At 42.2% G+C, this 24,490-nt stretch overlaps 1 pseudogene across 1 annotated transcript; it reads left to right on the top strand.

Annotated features, from left to right (window-relative positions):
- The first annotated feature begins 1,732 nt into the window (after positions 1-1,732).
- Positions 1,733-2,459, top strand: LOC308516653 (thiamine pyrophosphokinase 1-like; annotated as a pseudogene). The gene has a single exon. The product of its transcript is annotated as a thiamine pyrophosphokinase 1-like (transcript).
- The last annotated feature ends 22,031 nt before the right edge of the window (positions 2,460-24,490 follow it).

Genomic DNA, 24,490 nt, shown 5'->3' with positions numbered 1-24,490 from the left:
CAGTCAAACTGATTCCTGGTAAGATCCCCTTCCTGGTTGATAGCCTCCTTGCTGTATCCTCCCATTGCAGAGAGGAAAATCATCTCCCTCCTATCTCTAATTATAAGGACTCCACCCTCATGATCAAATTATCTCCCAAAGGCTATAACAGATATTTACAGAACATTCTATCCAAAATAGAAGAATACACATCCTTCTCATGTGCACATGAAACATTCTCCAGGATGGATCATATATTGGGACATAAAAAAAGTCTTTGTAAATTTAAAAAGATTGAAATCATATCAAGTATTTTTTTTCTGATCACAATGTTATAAAACTAGAAATCAATTACATAAGGAAAAGTGGAAAATTCATAAATATGTAGAAATTAAACAACATGCTAGTAAACAAGCAAAGGGTCCAAGAAGTAATCAATAGTGGGAAAAAATCTTGAGAAATATAAAAATAGAAATACCACCTATGGAAACCCATGAGTTGCAGCAAAGGTGGTTCTAATTAGAAAAGTTTTTGCTATTTGTTATTGTAGGCATGTTAGTTTTCTACTGAAGCTACAACAAATGACCACAAGCCTTGTGCCTTAAAACAATGCAAACTTATTATTTTACTAGAAGTCTGGTGCATGAAATTCATTCCAGGAGGGGTGTCCCTCGGCCCGGCCTGCGCCTTCTTGCAATCTGGGACCCCTCCAGTAGAGTCCCTAAGCCTGGCCGGTGATCAGGGCTTATCCAGGCTTTCCTTCCCTCAGCTGCCAGCAGCTGGCTGGCCCCCACCACTGCCACTGTTTGCCATTTGCGCAGCACTGCCCTCCCTTCCCCCACCACTGGTCTCCTCCCTCTGCAGGCGATAGACATGAGGTGCAATTGCTTGGCTGGCCTGGGCCTCCCTCTGTGGGGTGATCGATGGATTTCGGGGTCTCCAGATCGATCATCCCACAGAGGGAGGCCCCACCCACCCCACCTACCCACCGCAGCACCACCAGCCAGGTGTCCTGGACCTCCCTCTTTGGAGCAATTGATCATGGGGCTCCATGATCCATAGCCCAGCAGAGGGAGGTCCCGCCCACCTGGTCGCCCCGCAATCAATCGCCGCACAGAGGGTGGCCTGGGGTTCCCTCTTTGGGGCCATCACAGAGCCCCCTCCCCATTGATTGCTCTGCTGGCCAGTGGCCTGGGTCTTCCTCTTTGGGGTGATTGTTCCTGGAGCTCCCCCATCGGTTGCCCCACAGAGGGCGACCCTCTGCGGGGTGATTGTGGGCTGATGGCAGAGCCTCCCGACCAATTGCATCGCACCGCCTTGGCTGGCTTGGCGCCAGTGCGTGTCATGGCATGGTCGTCAGGAAGGTCATCCGGTCGGTCATTCTGCTGTTCAGTGGTTCGATCAATTTGCATATTATGCTTTTATTTTTATAGATTGTCTTTTAGATCAAGTGGTACAGATCTCAGCAGACTAAAATAAAGGTGTTAGTAGACTGCATTTCTTTCTAAAGTTTAGGAAAGAATCCATTTTCTGCACATTTGGTTTCTTAGCAGAATTTAGTTCCATGCAGTGCAGATGGAGAACCAAGATTTAGATTTCTTTGCTGCCTGAAATCTAAGAGTAGTTTCCCACTTATAGAAATGTGCATTCTGAGGGTGGTGATTTCTCATCTTTAAAGTCAGCAATGTCAGTCAGTCCCATAGCCTGAGCTCCACTGCTGTGGCTCCATCCACCATTAGGCCAATAATCCGATATGGAGCATGCCTTTACCTATTGGAACCCCTGCTTCCTGCTGGAAATTTGAAATACTGCCTTGTAATTCTGAAACTCTGGACAAAAGGTTTCATCACCTTTGGAACAAATCTCTTTCAAGAGCCTGTGTTGATGGAGGCTCCAACTGCTACTATATAGCCCCGAAGGAGAGAGGGAAAGCTTTTTTGCCTGAATTCATCAATAGGGACTTTGATTCCATTAGTCCTGAAGTTAGAGAATGTTATGCTATTAAGAGATGGGAGCTTATTTCAACTCCTGATCAAGACCATACTGACTTTATCAAATGCCCTGAAGTGCTCCAAAAGAAGGCAGAAGAAAAAGACCTACAGGTCGATGTGATTGTGACATGGGAGGACTTGCTGGGTGGTTTGACCAGATCATGACATCTGTGAGGACCTTGTTCCAAAAGACTTGCATCACTTCCTTGCTAATTATAATCATCCAAGAGAAATCACTCATCTACATGCTCTCACCAAGAAAGCACAAATTTCATGTAATCCCTGGAATGGAAGGTCATTGGTGTGGTCTTATTCCTGTAGGACAGCCTTGCAATCGGGTTCCGACAATGGGCCTAAAAGGGGAGCCTCAGAAGTCAGGTGCTCAGTTTTGGAACACTAGTCAGCACTTCCAGTACCTACAATGGATCTGGTGTTGTGACTATAGAAACGGACCGCCCGCCCCTCTGGACCATGGCCATCAAAAACTGACCCAAGATCTGGCATTCATAGCCATGCCTCCAACTTACCTCATCTGCCTATGACTTACTGCTCAACTAGAACAGTGCTCCTAGGTTTGCAGGAATCTAAGCATTGCCATGGGAAACCCACTAGTTTTAAATAATTCAGGTAACATAAATGACATAGCTCAGTTTTATAGTTAAAGGGAAATCATATATATATATATATATATATATATATATATATATATATATATATATATTAGAGAGAGAGAAAAAAATATTGATGTGAGATAGACACATCAATTGGCTGCCTCCCACAAGGGTCTGTGGGCCAATGCTCACACAAACTCCCCAGGGCAGAAATCCTAATTTTTAAGAAAATAAATAAGTTCTATCACATTCAGTTGGAAAACTAATGTAGATCATTCCAACACTACAGTTCATTACTGATTATTCTTATTTTATGAATCATTCCATTTATCCTAAAAATTTGATTTAATTTTGAAGCTGAGAAGGCTCAGTTGAATCTCCTGGTATTCAACACATGTAAGCCTCCTTCTGTACATCCTTAAATGCTTAACAATAAGGACTACTTCTGGGTGTCTATTAATATCAGATTCCTCTGTATAATACAAAAAAATGTTTTTTCTTTCCAGATTGAGATTTTAGAACTACATCATTTTTCTGTGGCCTTATTAACCATCTTTATTTTATTTCATTTTTTAATTTAATTTTTTATTGATTGATTGATGAGAGAGAGAGAGAGAGAGAGAGAGAGAGAGAGAGAGAGACTTGTTGCTCCACCCACTTATGCATTCATTGGTTGATGCTTGTATGTGCCTTGACCAAGAATGGAACCATCAACCTTGGTGTATTGGGTGGACACTTCAACCAACTGAGTTACCTGGCCTGGACTAGTAGTATTGTCTTCTAAAAATAAGAATCATTGACCTAATTATTACATGTGAAAACAGGCAATTACGGGAGCTCTAGGTGAAAAGAGAAATGGCAGGAAAGATAAATGACAATTCAAAAAGCCCTAGTGACATACTCACCCCAGTGTGCCACTTTGCTGGAGTGACAGATCAAAACTGCCCTCATCATCATAATTTCAACCTAGACTGAAAATGTTATGCACAGGAAACAAGCATAGAAATGGAATCATTCCTAACGTATCTCAGACTGAAAAAATGTTGGTTCATAGACCACATGTTTATTCAGATGACCAGAAAATGAGTTTGGCAACCTATGGGAACAAGTGAACACCATGTACTAAGGAGCCAGGGTCTGAGAGCCTGCATTCCTCTCTCAGTCCAGCCATTTACCTGAATCCCACTCTTTAGCTGGAAAATGGAAGGGGATGGACAGAGGGTGCCTGAGCCACTTTTCACAGTCATATTCTCGACCCTGACGGTGACAGTTATTAGGCATAGAATGCCCAGGGTGACTCAGCGGTAGAACCACCTGGAGCACTGAAAGTATTCACTTTTCTTTTATCATGAAACCATCTTCTATCTTCTTACCCTTTTCCATCCCATTTCCCAAACCATATGTTGCCATGTGTACCATGAAGTAAGGAGAAGCTGCCCAACAGGATTTCCATACACAACTCCCACAATGCTGTAGGAAAAGGTAGTGGTAGCTTTTTTCTTCCTGGTGCTATCACAGAGTGGAGAATGAAAGGAGCATTTGCTGAACCAGCATGCACTTGTGAACAGTTAATCATTAGAGATCATTTTAATTATTTATGAAAATATATGTGAGATTGAAATCCAGATGTCAAAAAATATTTAGTTAAAATATAAAATAAAATAAAGTCAGCAATATGAGGTCAACTTCTTCTCATGTCACATCTCCCTATAACCAGAGCCTGGAAAGGTTCTGTCCTTTTAAAAATGTATGTATTTAGCCTGGGTCAGGATGCTCTCTGTCCAAGGATCTTAACCTTAATCATGTCTGCAAATGCTTTTTTGCCATGAAGGGTAATGTATTCATCAGTTCCAGGAATAAGGTTTCAAGGATATATTTGGGGGACCTTTATTGTGCCTCCCAGATGGGATAATGGCATTTTGTTGGTTGTGATCATTACCTGGGTCATGTCAATCTGCTACATGGACCCAGACTTGAAAGTGGTAGTTAGGGACACAGACAAGCAAGAATCTTGGCGTCGTCAGAGTGAGATTTGTAGGAAATTCAGTTTCTGGAAGCAGTGGTAGTATTGCTGTTTTTTCTTCTATAATTTTTTTTTTTTAATTTATCTACACAGTCAATACTGTTGTGGGGTTTTTTTTGTGTTTATTTTGTTTTGTTTTGTGTGTGTGTGCAATCCTAGTGCCATAGTTAGTAATATAATATATACTGGGCACTTTTTTTTATTAGAGGACATAGAATGTCCCATCCATTTCAATATTCTTCTCCTCAGATTAGAGGAGCAATTCCCACTGCTGCTCAGATTGTAGGCCATTGACTGAGCCACACACAGTGTGCTCTAGAATGATTGTTGACACATATAATTCTGTCTCTTCTCATTCAATCTTCCATACATTATGTCTTCCGGATAACCACGCCATTGTCTTTTTTTCTTCCTTTTCTACTCATATGTCCCAAGTGATACATTTTCTTTAAGTCATAAACTTGTAGCAAGATTGAAAGATAACTGGAAAGAGGTTTTGCTTGAGCCTTGAGTTCAATTCACATGTTCTCATGGAACATTACCAAGTCCTATACTAGGGATGAACAGACTATTCAGGCTAATAATTTATCTTATTTCTCATTCTCTGTGTGCATAAAGCCCTTGGGGACTCCATGTGAGCAGTGACAAGATTATAACCCTTAATAGTATGATACTTCTCACACTATAAATTTGCTACATTTGCATTGCTTGAAGTCCTGTTAGAGTAGGCATCTAGGAGTTAAGAAAAGAGAAAGGAACTAGACTGGCTGGGTCTGATTAAGTCTGGAAGTTACACTTAATCAGGCTTAAGCCTGCAAGTTACAGCTTTTGTCGCCGCAGGGGATAGCAGAATCCCTGCTAAAGGCATTAACAACCCCACCCTTCCCATGTAGGGCGGAAGGACAAGTTTGCTAAATTCCTCAGGTACAACTGGTCCTCCTGCCCAGACTATGGGGAGGAGGAATAAACAATGAAGGGAAATCTTGTCTGCCCAGGGCATGCTCAGTAGAAACCAGATGATGCAGCAAAACTTTGGGGCATGTACAGTAGGAGCCAAAATGGTGACATAAAAGGGGGAGCCTATCCTGGGAAAAGAATAAGATTAGATAAGGGTGTGGAACCTGGAAGTCTCCCAGCAGGGGATTCTTAGGGGGAGGCCCAGCACAAGCTGGGGAAACCCAGGAAGTAGGTTGGATAGTTTGAAAGAAACTCATTCCCTCAAACCAAGAAAATATATGAAAGATTATCAAGGATCTCGGGAGCAGTTGCTACTAGAGCCTGCCCGTCTTCTATGTCCTGGAGGGCTTATTATTTCCTTTCACCCCAATAAATCTTACCACTACACTTAAACTTCTCCCAGGCATGTGCCCTCTGAAATTCCTTTCTCTTGACACCACCAGAACCCATTCCTACCAGCAACACTTCTACCACCCACCCACAGGGGTTCCTATAAGATAATGCTAATTGTTGAAATATGAACCTTCCATCACAGGAGGAAAGTAATAAAAATTATATAGAAACCACACATAAAAAGAGACATGGGGAAGCAAACACTCAAGGTCAGCAGAGTAGCCTCCGGAGTCAACCCTGGATTCTAGAACCAGGCGGCTATTTTGCAAAGAAAGGAGAGGGCTGTGGGTTCCAGTGATGAAGAGATAGAAAACATCAACTAGCACTCCTTCCCTGTTGGGGGATACAGACAGCAGGGATGAATCTTTGTGGATCAGAGCTCAGGTTAAGAAGGATTTGAGAAAGAGGAAATTAGAAAGTGCCTGGGACCAGAAACTAAGGAAGGCACAGCTTCTAGAGGAGGCCAAGACACAGTGGAAAGGACAGGTTAACTTTGAACCTTACCAGTCAAAGGGAAGAAAGGTGTATGTTGAAGATAAGGCTACTGTTGAAACAAGACAATATCAAAAAAATCATGAAGAAGTTTAAAGAAAGAATCTTTACTCTTATTTCTAAAAGTGCTGATATCATCAAAAGGAAAAACACTTCCTTTTATTCTATTTTTAAAGTTTGCCTCTGTTTGTCATCTCCAGGGTCTCTCCTGTCAGCAGCAGCGGTAGTCATATGAAGGAACCTGAATACACAAAGAAATATTTTGAAACCTGGACAATTTAACCTAAAATACATTTTAGCTTTTGGAGTGCCCTTGAGGGTGGAACTGAATTGCTCAGAAGATGAATAATGGGATTCATTACTATGACCAGTTGAAATCTAACATAACCCAAGGTGTTCTCTTGCTTTTGAGCAGTTTACAGATTGTGGAGAGTAATGCAGCCCCAGTTCAAGTAATTTCTTATCCTAACACGGAAGCCATCGACAAAGGGGTATTTTCTTCCTACAGAGGAGAAGTATATCTATTTTTGTAGGTACAGGGAGTAGAGGCCAACTCTTTGCATATTCAATTGACCTTGTTTTAGATAATTTTAGTTCTGTGATGCAAAAGAAATAACTGCTTATTTAGTGGGAAAGCTGTAAAAAATAGACTTGATCCATATCCTATGGTTACATGTAATTACCTATACATTTTGCTTTTGTTAGTGTTTCCAAACAGCCATATGAATAAGAATGTTAAAGCATCAATTAAGAGACACTTTTTCTGTTTTTTATTGTTATACATGCAAAATAAAATCTATTATATAATATAAATTCAATACTTTGAAGCCACTTATTCTTGATAGTATTAAAAGTCCAGAGCCTGGTGTCTTCTACTGTGATTTTTATCAAATACTAAATGGAAAAATTAATTATAATCATACACAAATTTTTCCAGCTAATAGTAAGATAGGATGTTCCTACCTTGTTTCTATTAAGCTAAAATTGATGCAATCATCTAACTTGTATGGTGTAAAAGAGAAAAGTTATAGGCCAATCTTATCTATGAATATCTATAAAATAGGATAAAGCTAAAGAATCTATATTTAGGAAGACTTAATAACAGACAACTGTGCCATTTAACAATGACAACAATAGCAACAAAACACTGTGACCTTAGGATAGTGAAGTTACTTGTTCTAGTCCTACTTATTGTCAATGACTGAATCAAAACCCATATAAAACTGATTTCCAATTCTAGGCTTTTCAAGTAATCCACCTGTTCCCATTCTACAACTGGATCAGTTAGGATAATATATATCGCTATCATAAGTGAACTCACAAGCTCTATAATTTCATACAATTAAAGTTAGTTTGTTGCTCACCTAAATTGTCAAATACTGACAGTCTTCCACCTAGGAATTAAGGAGAAATGACCTCTTCCACCATATGGCTCTGCCATTCTCTAGGACCTTGGGTCATATGGATCCAGCTGACAGAAAGAGGGAGACAGAAAAATACTGATGATGTATCATAGAATTGTACCCTTAAAACCTATACAATCTTATTAACCAATGTCACCCCATTAAATTTAATGAAAAATGAATAAACGCATTTCAAAAAAAAAAGCTCATCTTCTTAACTATCCTAGCAAATGTGGCACTAACCTGATCTAATCTAATAATAGAGAAACATGCAAATTGACTCTACCTCCACCACACCCACAAGCCACGCCCACCAGCCAAACAGGAGTGGATATGCAAATTAGCCCAACTAAGATGGTGGCAGCCACAGAGCTGGAGCAAGCAGGAGGCTTGGATTGCCCCCAACAATACAGGAAGCCAAGCTTCCCACCTGCCCTGCCAGCCCTGAGCTCCACTCAAGGCTACAAAGTTTCAATTATAGAAGATAAATAAATCCCAGATACCTGCTTCTAGCCCATGGCCGTGGCCAGCCTGAAAATGGCCATCAGCCCCTCACCCAGGCTGGCCAGGACCCCAGTAGGACCCCCCACCCTGAAGGGGCTGTGCCCTGCCTGAAAACAGCCATCAGCCCCTCACCCAGGCTGGCCAAGCACCCCAATGGGGACCACCACTCTGAAGGGGGTGTGGCCAGCCTGAAAACAGCCCTCAGCCCCTCACTCAGGCTGGCCATACCCCCATAGGGTGAGGGTCCCTGCTGGGGTACTTGGCCAGCTTGCAAACAGCCATCATACCCTCACCCTGGCTGGCCAGGCACCCCAGTGGGGACCCCCACCCTGAAGGAGGTGTGGCCAGCCTAAAAACATCCCTAAGCCCTTCATCCAGGCTGGTCAGGCACCCCAGCAGTATCCCCACCCTGATCCAGGACACCCTTCAGGGCAAACCAGCCAGCCCCCACTTGTGCACCAGGCCTCTATCCTATATAATAAAAGGGTAATATGCAAATTGACCCTAGCAGCAGAACCACTGGGAATGACTGGTCACTATGACACACACTGACCACCAGAGGGCAGATGCTCAATGCAGGAGCTGCCCCCAGGTGGTCAGTGAGCTCCCACAGGGAGAGCTCTGCTCAGCCACAAGCCAGGCTGACAGATGCCAGCACAGCAGTGGTGACAGGAACCTCTCCTGCCTCCTCAGCAGTGCTAAGGATGTCTGACTACAGCTTAGGCCTGTTCCCTGCTGGCAAGTGGACATCTCACGAGGGCTCCCAGGCTGCAAGAGAGATGTCTGACTGCCAACTTAGGCCCGTTCCCCTGGGAAGCGGGCCTAAGCCAGCAGGCGGACATCCCCCAAAGGGTCCCAGACTGCGAGAGGCCACAGGCCGGACTGAGGGACCCCTCCGAGTGCACAAATTTTTGTGCACTGAGCCTCTAGTTACTTATATTCACATTCCATTATTGAAAAGCAGTTCGATGATTTCAAAGTGCCAGTGTGAGATCTGGGAAATGAAATCCCTGATTAATAGCTCTACAAAGTTTGTGGGAGAAGTGCTATCTCTTTATGGGATGCATACAGTGTTATAGTTTATTCTTATTGTTTTGTTTATGACTACTGATTATCAGCTAATCCAGGACACTTTCATAGTGTCTTTCTCAAAAGCATTCTAGTTTGAATGATATGATCATTCTATATTCTGCTACAATACTCATAAAAACTACAAGATATTTTTATAATTGTTGCTTCATTTTGGTTTGCTTCTAATATATAAAATGTATAAGAATATGCCAACATTATAATGTTTTGTTGTAGATACCATTAACATTCTGTTTAATGTGTTTAGGTCATAGAAAATTCTTAACACCTCTGGAGTACCAGAATAATGTGACTTTTAAAATTATATTTCATACATATTTAATGATAACTTTAAAAATGTATCAAACTTTTGTCAGAAATTTGTCAAAAATAGCATGTTGGGTTTTTCTTTCTTTTTTTTGACCCTGGATAATAGTTTTGAAGAAACTCATGCACAAATAAGTGAAATGCAGCCAGGTGTTCCAAGACACTGCAAATATTTTTTAAAACATGTTTGAGAAAAATTTGAATACACAGTAAAAGGATGCCTAAAAAAAAGAAGACAACTAAGGTACTCTGCTTCCTGAGGGCAAAGGATTTGGACAAATGTCCCTTTAAAGTCCCTTACAGTTCCTTAGAGCTGTAATAAACTCTCCTGCAGGGGACAATCTTAGTATATAAAAATGTTTTAAAATGATATGATAAAGCAAGTGAAGATATAGTAACAGACCCTTTAAGCAATAACATGTCCTATATCCTGAGTACTAGCATTCTGTGATATCATGTAAGATTTGCTTCTGAAATCTATCTGAGCAACATAACTGAACATGACAAAGTGTTGCACTCCCAGGGTAAATGTTACATTCGATCTCCTGAAATATAATGAAGACTACACTTCATTAAAATATAATTGTCAGCTGGAGGAATGATACTGCTTTGTTATGTCAAAACATGAACAGAACATGAATTAAAAAAATTCTTGAGTCAGCAGCATGTAGAACTTAATAAGATGTCTCTAAAATGACTTTTTATAATAATAAAGTATTAGATACCAGTATAACCCATTCAACTTATTTTCTTCTAATCTGCTCACCCTTACCCCAATGTATTCTTTGCCCCTTATCCCCATTCCAATGGTCAAATAAGCATAGCTATCAGATGTCAATGTCACAGTGAAGACTTTATAAAATCTTAAATGTTTTGAAATCCAAAATAAAAGACTGCCCAGTACATTCTAAGCGGAAACCTCCTAAATTTTTAATTGTACTATTCAATGACAAATATTCTGAAACATTTCTAATAATGACTGATACCATTAAAAATACAAACAAGAGGAAATTAATGTCTTCATTCTTTTAACAGAAATTGTCAAACAATTTTATTTCAATGTCTTGGTGAAATGTATAATCTGTCACTTGTGAATGTGCTAGGACTTGTATATTTCCAAAGTTTTATGGACTGTTTTGGGAATTATTGTCCATTATAAAGCTTTTTCTCTAAGCAGGATTAAGTCAACAATGACCACTGTCTTATTAAACATAGTACTGGAAGTCCTAGCCAAAGCAATCAGAAAATAACAAAGAAATGAAAAAGAAAAATGTTTGTTGTTTGTGGATGATATGACCTTACAACAGAAATTCATAAAAAACAAAAGAAAATGTTAGAATTAATCAACAAATTCAGTAAAATTACAGGATATTAAATCAACCTATTGATGTCAGTTGTGTTCTATGTCTTAACAAAATAGCTGAAAAAAAAAGTAAACAAAACAATCCCATTTACAATAGCACCAAAAATAATAATATACTCAGGAACAAATGTAACCAAGGCAATGAAAGATCTGCACACTGAAAATTATGTAAGACATTGATGTAAGAAATTGAAGAGATACAAATAATTGAAAAGGTATTCTGTGCTCATGGATTGAAACAATTAATATTGTTAAAATGTTTATACTACTGAAAGCCATCCTTAGAGTCAAGGCAACCCCTATCAATGTTCAAATGGCATCCTATCTAATAAAAGAGAAACATGGTGATTAGCCGTACATCCACTACCCTTGCCATTGACTAATCAGGGAGATATGCAAATTAACTGCCAACCAAGATGGCGGCCGGCAGCCAGGCAGCTGATGCGAACAGGGAGGCTTGCTTGCTTAAGTGACGGAGGAAGCCAAGCTTCCCCACCTGCCTTGCCAGCCTCTGAGCTGCAACTCTAAGAAACATTGTAACAAATATAGAAGCTAAACCAAACCCCAGAAACCTGCTTTAGTCAGCCAGGCTTCAGCCAGCAGGATCACAACATTGTTTCAAATACAAAGGTAAACAAAGGCCAGAAACCTGCTTTCAGCAGCCGAGGCCTCAGAGCTAAAGCTGGCCCAGAATTAAAAAAAAAAAAAAAAAGAAAAAGAAGGACAGGTTGGGAGCTTCAGTCACCCTCCAGCCTGAAAATGGCCCTCAGCCCCTCAGCCAGACTGGCCAGTCACCCCAGTGGGGAACCCCCACCCTGAAGGGGGTGTGACCAGCTGCAAAAAGCCATCATCCCCTCATCCAGGCTGGCCAAGCACCCGAGTGGGGACCCCCAACCTGATCCAGGACACCCTTCAGGGCAAACCAGCCAGCCCCCACCCATGCACCAGGCCTCTATCCTATAGAGTAAAAGGGTAATATGCCTCCCAGCACCAGGATCAGCGGAGCCGCAAGGCCTCCCGGCACCGGGATCAGCATGACAGGGGGCAGCGCCCAAACCCCCTGATCACCCTGCGGCTCTGTGTGTGACAGGGGGCAGGGCCACAACCTCCCTATCTCCCCTGCTCTGTGTGTGAGAGGGGAAGGGGCCCCAACCCCCTGATCAGCCCTGCTCTGTGTGTGACAGGGGAAGGCGCCCCAACGCCCTGATCAGCCCTGCTCTGTGTGTGACAGGGGAAGGCGCCCGAACCCCCTGATCGGCCCTGCTCTGTGTGTGACAGGGGGCGGGGCCACAACCTCCCTATCCACCCTGCTCTGTTTGGCCCTGCTCTGTTCAGTGAGAGGGGAAGGTGACCCAACCCCCTGATTAGCCCTGCTCTGTGCCTGATAGGAGGGAGCTCCCCAACCCCCTGATCACACCGCAGCTCTATTTGTGACAAGGTGCAACGCCCTAACCCCCTGATCGGCCCTGCTCTGTGTGTGACAGGGTGCAGCACCCCAAACCCCTCATCAGCCCTGCTCTGTGGGTGATAGAGGGTGCCACCCAAACCCCCCCCCCCCCCCCGCCACGGGCCCTGCTCTGTGTGTGATGGGGTAGAGCCATAACCTCCCCATCGGCCCTGCCCTGAGTGTGACAGTGGCGGCACCCCAACCTCCTGATCGGCCCTGCTCTTTGTGAGACAGGGTGCGGCGCCCCAACTCCCCCCCCCCCACGGGCCCTGCTGTGTGTGTGACGGGGTAGAGCCATAACCTCCCCATCAGCCCTGCCCTGAGTGTGACAGTGGCGGTGCCCCAACCCCTGATTGGCCCTGCTCTGTGGGTGATAGAGGGTGGTGTCCAACCCTCTGATCCTCCCTGCTCTGTGTGTGACAGGGGGCGGTGCCCCAACTCCCCTATCGGCCCTACTCTCTGAGTGACAGGGGGGAGCTCCTCAACCCCCTGATGGACCCTGCTCTGTGTGTAACAGGGGGGAGCTTCCCAACCCCCTGATGGGCCCTGCTCTGTGCGTGACAGGGGGTGGCCCCACAACTTCCCTATCAACCCTGTCTTGAGTATGAGAGGGGTCGGTACCCCAACCCCCTGATCCGCCCTGCTCTGTGCATGACACGGGGCAGCGCCCCAACTCCCCAATCAGCCCTGCTCTGAGCCCAACCAGGGGCTTCACATAGGGATTGGGCCTGCCCTCTGCCACCCGGGAGCAGTCCTAAGCCAGCAGGTCATTAGCTCCCGAGGGGTCCCAGACTGCGAGAGGGCACAGGCCGGGCTGAGGGACTCCCCCTCCCCCCCGAGTGCACAAATTTTTGTGCATCGGGCCTCTAGTTTATTATAACAGAAAAAGAACAAATAATCCTAAAGTTTGTATGAAACTATAAAAGACCCCAAGTAGTCAGTCACAGCAATCAGGAGAAAAAAATAAAGCTAAGGCAGCACACTTCCTGACTTCAAACTATAATATCCTATCTAATACAGAGGGAATCTGCTAATTGACCCTAATGCTGAGATGGCGGCACCCACAGCCAATAAGGATGGAATATGCTAATTGACTGCCCCACCCTCAAAGATGGCGGTGCCCACAGCCACAAGATGGCCGGCAGGGGAGGGCAGTTGTGAGCAATCAGGCCACCAGAGAGGGCAGTTAGGGGCAATCGGGCCGGCAGGGGAGCAGTTAGGCGTTGATCAGGCTGGCAGGGGAGTGGTTAGGGGGTGATCAGGCTGTCAGGCAGAAGCAGTTAGGGTCAATCAGGCAGGCAGGCAGGCGAGCAGTTGGATGCCAGCAGCTCCAGATTGTGAGAGTTGTCCGACTGCTGGTTTAGGCCCAATGCCAAATGGGCAGTCAGATATTCCTCTCACAATCCAGGACTGCTGGCTCCCAACCACTCGCCTACCTGCCTACCAGCCTGATCACCCCCTAATCATTCCCCTGCCAGGCTGATCTACGCCTAACTGCTCCCCTGCCAGCCCAATCACCCCCAACTGCCCTCCCCTGCAGGCCTGGTCCCCCCCAACTGCCCTCCCCTGCAGACCTGGTCCCCACCAACTGTCCTCCCCTGCAGGCCAGGTCACCCCTAACTGCACTCCCTTGCCAGCCTGATTGCCCCTAACTGACCCCCCTGCCAGCCTGATTGCCCCTTACTGCCTCTGCATGCCAGCCTGATATCCCCTAACAGCCCCATCTGCCATCTTGGTTGTCCCTAACTGCTCCCCGCTGCCGGCCAGGTCACCCCCAACTACCCTGTCGACCTGGTCTCTCCTAACTGCACCCCCTGCCGGCCTGGTCACCCTTTACTGCCCCCCCCCTGCTGACCTGGTCACCCCTAACTGCACCCCTGCCAGCCAAATTGCCCCCAACTTCCCCCCTGCCAGCCTAGTTGCCCCCACCTCCCCCCGCCTGCTGGCCTGGTCACCCCCAACTGCCCCCCCTGCCAACCTGGTTGCCCCTCACTGCCTCTGCGTGCCAGCCTGATTGGCCCTAACTGCCTCCCAGACAGCTTGGTCATCCCCAACTGCCCCTCACTGCCAGCCAGGTCTCCCCCAACTGCCCCCACCCTGCTGGCCTGATCGCTCCTAACTGCCCACCCCTGCCAGCCTGGTCACCCCTTACTGCCCCACCTACCAGCCTGGTCGCCTCCAACTGCCCCCCTCTGCTGAGCTGGTTGTCCCTAACTTCTCCCTCCTGCCAGCCAAATTGTCCCCAACTGCCTCCCCTCTGCTGGCCTGGTCACCCCCAACTGCCCCCCTGCTGGCCTGGTCACCCCCAACTGCCCCTCTGCTGACCTGGTCACCCCCAACTGCCTCCCCTCTGCTGGCCTGGTCACCCCAAACAGCCTGCTGCTCAGTCGTTTGGTGGCCCCTCACTAACCCCCCTGCCAGCCTGGTCATAGGCAGCCATCTTGTGAGGGCATGAGGGTTAATTTGCATATTACCACATTATTGTATAGGATAACGAGCTTTCTATATAGTAGACTTTTTTTTCTGCCCCATTGACTTTATCGTTTTTTTTTTGTTTTTTTTGTTTTTGGATATTCTCATGATGTATATTTTCAGCATTTGTATGTCTAAAAAGTATTCATTTTGGGCATAAATTTATTTTTTCCTTTTGTATTGTATTTCATTCTGTTGAATTTTTAAAATTATGCCACAGTGAAATTGATTTACTTATCTTTTGGTGTATAAACCTGTTAGATCTAACACAGTAGATTTCTGTGAGCATCACCACAGTCAGGACAGAAAACAGTTCCATCATTTCATAGTCATCATTTTTGAATAATGGTTTATTTTGTGTGTTTTTATGTGTGTGTATAGAATTTTAGGTTAAGACATTTTGTTTATTTGTTTTGTTTTTGTTTTGTTTCAGCATGTTCTGAAGGTCTAGCTGCTCTATTTTTAATTCTTCCAGTTTTCATTTTAAAATCTTCTATTCCATGCAGAAAACAAATCAATTTGGGGTGGGAGATTGAAACTTAGACAATTTAGAGAAAATCCTTTATTTACTTAAGAATAATACAAAATTATGATTCTTAAATTAGGTACAGAGTTTGCACATAATGTAAATGCATGAAATTATACAGAACTGTACACTTAAAGATTGTTAAATACTAAATTTTGATATTTTACTCATATAAAAATTACAATGTGAAAACAAAACAAACCAAACATTCAGGAACTGAGGCATTAAAGGAATCTGTATAAGCAAACTGAAGTTTAAGCTTTATTAACCTCTTCACAGAAAATTCACCTCTCCTGTACATATTGTCAAGCTATTAATTCTTTAACTATAATAATCATAGTTATTTTAACATTATTTCAGATAATTCTAATATCTAAAATGCACGTACTCCCTCCTCCCTTTCTGTTCATTACCAAAACAACCTCCCTTGCCCTCTCCTTGAAATGACTTGAAGGTGTCTTTACCCTGAGTGTGTCCCACTTTGAAATTATAAGTAAACTAGAGGCCCAGTGCACGAATTCATGCATGGGTGGGGTCCAGCTGCGTCCCCACCAATAGGGGCTGATAGAGCCAGGCTGGTGGCGGGGAGTGGATGTGGGTGGTTGGCCAGTCAGCCCCTCCTTCGATCGGGGTGAGGGGACCTATTAGAGGCAGGACAGGCCAAAGGGAGGGGGTGGCTGGAGGGAGGGGCTGCTCCCCGATCAGGCCAGTTGGCCTGCTGTAGTGGGAGTCATTGTGACCGGTTGTTCCAGTTGTTCTGGTCGCTCTGGCATTCCAGTTGCTTGGCTTTTATACATATAGACTAGAGGCCCAGTGAACAAAAATTTGTGCACGCGGGGGTGGTCCCTCAACCCGGCCTATGCCCTCTTGCAGTCTGGGACCCCTCGGAGGATGTCCACCTGCTGGCATAGGCCCGCTCCCTGGGGGATCAGGCCCAAGCTGGCAGTCAGACATCCCTCTGGCAGCCCGGCAGCCCAGCAGCCCGGCAGCCCTCAGAAGATGTCCACTTGCCAGCCGGGAGCAGGCCTAAGCTGCAGTCGACATTCTGAGTGCTGCTGAGGAGGCGGGAGAGGTTCCCACTACCACTGCTGTATTGACAGCTGTCAGCCTGGCTTGTGGCTGAGCAGAGCTCTGCCTGTGGTAGCGCACTGACCACCAGGGGGCAGCTCCTGCATTGAGTGTCTGCCTCCTGGTGGTCAGTGTGTGTCATAGTGACCAGTCATTCCCAGTCATTCTGCTGTTAGGGTCAGTTTGCCTATTACCCTTTTATTACTTAGAATAAAGACCTGGTGCACAAGTGGGGGCCAGCTGATTTGTCCTGAAGGGTGTCCCGGATCAGGGTGGGGGTACCGCTGGGGTGCCTAGCCAGCCTGGGTGAGGGGGCTGATGGGTGTTTGCAGCTGGTCACACCCCCTTCAGTGTGAGGGTCCCCACTGGGGTGCCTGGCCAGCCTGGGTGAGGGGCTGATGGCTGTTTGCAGGCTGGTCAAGCACCCCCCTCCCCAAGTTGGTACCCTCACCCCATGGAGGTTTGGCCAGCTTGGGTGAGGGGCTGATGGCTGTTTTCAGGCTGGTCAAGTCCCCCTGCCCAGTTGGTACCCTCACCTCAAGGAGGTTTGACCAGCCTGGGTGAGGGGCTGCTGGCTGTTTGAAGGTTGGTCAAGTCCCCCCCAGTGGGGACCCTCACCCCAAGGAGGTTTGGCCAGCCTGGGTGAGGGGCTGATGGCTGTTTTCAGGCTGGCCACACCCTCTTTAGGGTGGGGGAGGGGGGGTTCCCACTGGGATGCCTGGCCAGTCTGAGTGAGGGGCTGAGGGCCGATTTCAGGCTTGCCAAGCCCCACCCCCCCACTCCACACCTGGCGATGGAAGCTCCCAGCCTCTCCTTTTTTCTTTTCTTTATTCTGGGATTTATTTACCTGCTATAATTGAAACTTTGTAGCTTTGAGTGGGGCTCAGAGCTGGCCAGGGCGGGCTTTGCTTCCTCCATTACCGGGGGCAACCCACTCCTGCTTGCTCCAGATCCCTGGCCATGGCTGGCTGAAAGCAGGTATCTGGGGTTTATTTACCTTCTATAATTGAAACTTTGCTGCTTTGAGTGGAGCTCAGAGCAGGCGGGAAGCTTGGCTTCCTCCATCTCTGGGGCAACCAAGCCTCCTGCTTGCTCCAGCTCCGTGGCTGCCGGCCACCAACTTGGTTGGGTTAATTTGCATATAGAGGCTCTGATTGGCTGGTGGGTGTGGCTTAAGGTGTAGTGAAGGTATGGTCAATTTGCATGTTTGTCTTTTATTAGTGTAGATGTGGGGATGGTATCCTGTTAGATCTCCTAACCTAAAAGCTAACCAAAATTCAAACCTTCTCTTAGGGTCAACTAAGTACTTTTTGTGGTTTTATTTGTTTTTTTTTTTTTTAATTTATCTTTATTGTTGAAAGTATTACAGATGTCTCTTTTCTTTTTCTTTTGTTTTTAAGGCTCAGTAACCTTTCTGGATTTCTGCTTTCCATCAGCTCACCCCCAGTAGTATATTTTAAAACTCTTAGGATATTTTATATTTTTAAATACACCATAAAATTTGATCTGAATAAACTAATTCATCCTATTTTTTACAGTGTATAAATATTCATTTTAAAACAAAATATTTGAACATTTTCTAAGAAATTTCCAAAAATAAACAAAATTAAAGAAAAAAAAATAAACCCATCATAGTTTTTTTTCATTACTAAAATATAGTAGCATTAATTTTGCATCTTCCCCTCCTAATCTCTTTTGTCTTCCCTAAAAGTTTTTATGTTCCATATGCAATTTCTACATTAATATTATATTAAAGATTATTAGTCACCCTATCCCATTTTTTATAAACGTCATTAAAGATTATTAGTCACCCTATCCCATTTTTTATAAACGTCATTGTAGAGGGCTGCTTGAGGCAGAGAGTGTGCCCTTTGCCTCACCCCTACTGTTGAACACAGCTACCTGCAAATATTAGACATTCGGGAATGTTAACTTGAATGAGGGTACAGGCATTTTAAATAGAAAAACTTCCTATAGTCAGTTCTTTCCACCATACCACCTAATATAGTACTATAGTTCAAAAGTTGGCATTCAATGAACAGTTGCTGAATTAAATGCTATAAGAATTTACTCGTGCCGCCAAGTGAACTCAATACAGAGGAGGACGTGGTATGTACACCTTTGTCTCTCGTGGGCCCCGGGTCTGTGTTGAATTCAGTTTGGGGGATTAATAATACATTCCCAAAACAATGAATGTGGTACCTAACATTTTACTCCAGATAAGGGATATTAATTCCTACACCAACCTACCTGCTTTAATCTTTACCTTCCTATAACCAGTTCTCAATATAGCAGATAGAATTATCTTTTTAAAAGTTTAAATTGATCATGTTACTTCTATCCTTATACTTTTCAATAATTTTCCATTTCAGAGTAAAAGCCAAGTCCCTTACAATGGTTCACATAATCTAGTCATGTTGCCTATTTAACCTCTTTTTTTTTTTTTTTTTTTTTTTTACTGTATGTCATTTGCTTTCTGTCACCCACATTGGGCTCCTCACTGTTCCTTAAATACACCAAGTGTGGCTCTCCCTCTGGAATCTGGCATTTGTTATTCCCCTTGCCAGAAAACATCCTATTCTCTCACTCCCTCTGATTCTTCGTGTTTCTATTCAAATCTCACCTTATCTGAGCGGTATTCCTTCTCTTCAAACAGGTACTCCTTGACCTCTTTGCTACTTCATTTCATCACATATATATTAAGAAATTCAAGCTTCACACCAGGATCTTTTTCCCCCAAAGCCCAACTACTTTTCTTTATATCATGCTGAGATATGAATTAAATGCAAATTATATTTTTTTTGATAATTTTACAATCGAATTTAATGTTAGCTTCTGGGCTGTAGTTTGTCAGTGACATAAAGGTTAAATCCTATGGCTAAGAATCTTAAAACACACAGTACACCATAGAAGAAGAAGATAAAAATCTTTGAAATTCAAAGGAAAAGAAGTTCTCTGTGAATTATTTTTAGAGGCATTGGTATAGCAGATCTCTGCAGATATGAAACCATTGTATTCTGGGTTTTTAGGCCTCAATCTGAACACTTGCTCTTCTAAGGGGACAGCAGACTCCATAGTCTGAGATGCATGCCATGAGGCTTGTTTGGAAGGATTTCTCCCCTTTCATAAACTTTTCCTTTGAATTAATTAGTTAACCTGTGTGATGCTTAAATTAGTGGGGAATATCACAGAAATAAAATCACTATATGACCAGAACTCTAAAATAAATCATTCTATATTTATATCACAAGCTTAGTGGGTTATCACTTTTCTCTCTGCATTTTTATGTTCTAGGTAGATTTTTTTTTTCTAAAATAAGAGAATCAATAAGCCTAAACTTGGGGCTAGATCCAGTTTCTAACCATCTTATTTTTGCTATTAGGGTTGACTTCAAAATGGTTATAACATTAAAATAAAATGGGGATTCCCTTTATATGATGATATCATGCTTGTCTTGGACATATATAGGGCAAGGGCTTTGAATTTTCAGTAGGATTTTGGTGATCCTGTTACAGGGGATTGAAAATATAACTTAATTCAATTCAAAAATACTTATTATTTTTTCTAATGTTTGTCATATATTTTTCTAGATGCTTTTAGAATCACGTGGATGAAACAGATAATAGTTGACTGATCCACACAGAAATCAAAGCAAATTCTTGGTCCCATTTGTACCCATAGTCTTATCAAGGAGAATCAAAGAAATTGAGCAATAAGGTTATGATTAATCTTAGAAAGGTGCTCTCCACTCCACCATCAGCAAGACTAACAACTCCAAACTAATTACTGTAAAATTATTGGCACACATGAATAAACACAAAGTTATCGCCAACCAATATTCAAAGTTTGGGGTAAATAACAGAATGCTTAGCTCACCTGCCTAAATAAAAATCTTAAAAGTGTTAAAAATGAAGTACAATTGTTCTGTTTTGACTTATATTATTAAGATCACATGATCAAAGCTGCTTATGTATATTTCCACTTAATTTGACCACTTTTTTATTTGGATTAGCTTCTTGACTGATTCTGCACCCTCTGAGAGAAGATCTGAGCACTTGACAAGCAGATGAGGAATTCAATTATTGCTTTGGTAAATCTATCTTCAATTTGACATTTACCCTCAATTGAATATTTGCATTGAGTTAGAGAGTCCATTAACCATCCCCTTCCTTTTTCTCATTATTCATATCTCCAGATTTATTTCTTACTCTTCGCAAGACATCCTTTAATTTTTACATGCTTAAAAACTGTACAGAAGTTCTCGCTAGGAAATTAATTGGTCTGACTCTGTTTATATAGATAAAATATATAATATTTAGCTTATAGTAATTTTAAAGTCTAAGTAAGATAATATAGGAAAATTGCCTTATAACTTAAGAATATGTAACAAAAGGTTAAGTCTATTTCTAGTGGACAAATGGTAATATATGAATATATATACAACTCTAATAATTAGATCATAAAATGATTATATGATTTAGAAAAAAATAGATAGTTTCCGTGACCCTGGGTTGAAGAATTAATTATTGGTAGAATATTAAGTTCTAGAGGAATGAACTATGGATTAAAAATATTATTTACAGTTGCAACCAAAGAATCATGGGGTGAACAATAACTAGCCCAAAGTCACATGCCATTCATTAATAAATCCTTCATTCATCCATGCATCTATCCACCCATCAAGCATTTATTAAACACAAGTAATACAGTAGTGAAAAAATCAAGTTCTATGTTTTAATTGCAGTTAAAGAATCCAAGAATACAGCAGTGACTTTCAAAATGCAACTATCTAATATTAAGGAGGGAGCTGAGGTCCTGCAACCCAGAGGAATGAAATGCCACATACAGAAGTCTTCAGTCTCATTATGAGTATACATTAAGTCTAGTGATTCTCACTAGCTAATTTAAGGTTTCTTCACCATTAAGATAATATGATTACATAGTTTTCTCTAGCTATTAGGAGACCATTTCCTTTAATGAAAAGTATACCTTTCTTCCAACAATTTAGGAAAACCTAAAGAGGCACTGGTTTGTGAATCATTTTTTTCTCTTGAACATCTTTTTTCATTTTCTGAAAGACACTGAAAGATGTTGTACTTATATACAAAGATTAATAATATATGAGTCTTTACCCAAATGATTCAAAATCTAATAAGGAAGATAAATGTAATACATAAAGGCAATTGAATGTGTTATACGCAATCACACAAGTTTAGGAGAAGGAATTCTATTGAAAAATGCAACAAAAGTGGTGTATAGAATAAGGCCGACTTCTACATTAAGGTTTCAAATAACTTTATGTCAAGTCTTTTCTACTGTTAATTTGAAGTTAATCTGTTAAGGTAAGACTATATTGTGACATATAGTCAATAAAAGTTAATTGAATGGTCAGTATTTGACAGATTCTGTGATAATCACTATGGGTATAACAAAAAAACAACAACAGTGCCTTTGGCTTGAAAAACCCAATCTAACAAGGAAGCCAGACAATAAACAAATCTATTCACCAAATACTGGTGGGATTGCTACTACATGTCCCAGGCTTTGAGTAGAGCAGCAGAAAAAAATAAAAACGAAAATATTTACCCTTGTGGTAGAACTTCTATTCTAATTAGGCGAAATAGACAATGAACAGTTATAAATAAGAAACATGCTATTTTCTTAATATGATGATAGGGACTATGGGGAAAAAATCATAAACATATTCACAAGTTGAAATCACAGCAGAACAACAATCAGGCAGAAAAAAAAAACAGTTGATAAAGACTTTGTGAGGTGAATTTTAAAAGCTAAATAAGAATTGTGTAATTGGCCTGGCTGGCATTGCTCAGTGGTTGAGCATTCACCTATGAACCAGGAGGTCACAATGGATTCCTGCTCAGAGCACATGCCCAGGTTTGGGGCTCGATCCCCAGTGTGGGGCAGGCAGGAGGCAGCCGATCAATGATTCTCTCTCATAATTGATGTTTTTATCTCTCTCTCCCTCTCCCTTCCTCTCTGAAATCAATAAAAATATATATATTTTTAAATAATTATGCAATTGTTAAATGAGGGATAGAGAATGTTTGTTAGGGAGGCCAGTCCCCACCGTATTCAATTGTCTGAGTATACAATGTTGATCTATGCGGGGGATACAAAATTTCCAGTGACTCCCATGAGGAATAAGAATATACCAACAAAATTTTTAAAGCAACTGAGATGCTGGAGGCAGAGCAATACATAGTTACTACCAATGACCTACCTGATCACTGAAGGTCATAGTAGGAGTGCAGATATGCAATAGGTAGCAGTTACAAGGTAAAACAAAAAACAACCAATCAAACCAACAACAATAAGACAACACTAGTTACATACATATACATGCAAGTTCATTGGTTGATCTCTTCCCACCAAAAAATAAAAATAAGACAAAACTAGGAATAATATGTCATAGCAGATAGCAGAGTGGTAATTGACCTGGCACTTACCTTAATGACATTATGAGATTCCTGTAACAGGAATGCTAACCTGGGGAGAAATTGGTAGGAAATAAGTGAAATTGTAATTTGACTAAGTAATTAGTTTAAAAAGATTTAATCTAAAAATATTGATATATATTGAATATTTATAAGATATATCACTGGCAAATATGTTCTCCTATTAGTGGGTTTGTCTCTTCATTTTGTGGATTCTTTGCTGTTTACTTTTTAGTTTGGTGTAGACCATCTGTTTATTTTTTCTTTTGTTTTCCTTGCCTGAGGAGATATATCAGAGAAAATATAGCTACAAGGAATGTCTGATATTTTACTGCCTATGTTCACTTCTAGGATTTTTATGATTTTGAGTCTTACCTTTAATCCATTTTGAATTTATAAAGAACTTATACAGCTCAACACAAAAAAACAAAACAAAACAAAAAAAACACACCAAAACAACAACAACAAAAAACAATCCAATTTTTAGAAGGGTGAAGAACCCCTCCAAAGGGGACATACAGATGGCCAATAGACATATAAAAAGACGCTGAAAGTCACTAATCATCAGTAAATGAGTGGATAAAAAAGATACAGAGAACAGACTGACTGTTGTCACAGGGGAGGAGTATTGGTGGGCGAGGGCAAAAATGCGAAGGGATTAAGCAAGAAAAAAACAACAACAAACTCATCTATAATAATAAAAGCATAATATGCTAATTAGACCAGACGTCCTTCCAGACGACCTTCTGGATGAAGCCTGGGCTGCGAGGGAAGCCTGGGTCCTGAGTGCTGGAGGGAAGCTGGTGCTGGCAGCTGGGGGAAGAAATGCCTACTCTTGCATGAATTTCATGCATCGGGCCTCTAGTAGATACAGAAACAGCATGGTGATTGCCAGAGATAAAAGAGGGCAGGGGTGGGGAGAAGAGCATAAGTGGAGGATAAATGCTGACAGAAAGAGACTTGACTTGGATGGTGAACACACAATGTAATACATAACTGATGTATTTTAGAACTGTACACTTGACACCTATATAATTTTATTAACCAGTGTAACCCCAATAAATTCAATAAAATTTTTTAAACTAAAAATAAATAAATTAATATATTGATGTTAACTGACAAGTGTCACTTATTGTTACTGAGTGAAATAAATTCAGCAATATTTTAATGGAAGTTTACTTAAGGGATCAATAAAGACATTAAAGATTTGAAATAGTTTGTGTGTGATTACTAAATTTAAAGGTCTGATAAAATGTGTGGTTATGAGAAAATATATTAACAAAATTTATCAAAGAGAATAAGATACCTAGGAATAGAGTAGCTGAGTTATAGGGTGATGTATTTTAAACTTTTAAGACACTAGAGGCCCAGTGTACAAAATTGTGCAGTGGGGGAGAGGGTCTCTCAGCCC

The sequence above is a fragment of the Myotis nattereri genome (genome assembly GCF_964212035.1).
Source record: "Myotis nattereri genome assembly, chromosome: 3".
Lineage (NCBI taxonomy): Eukaryota > Metazoa > Chordata > Mammalia > Chiroptera > Vespertilionidae > Myotis > Myotis nattereri.
This window is presented reverse-complemented; position numbering and strand designations above follow the sequence as displayed.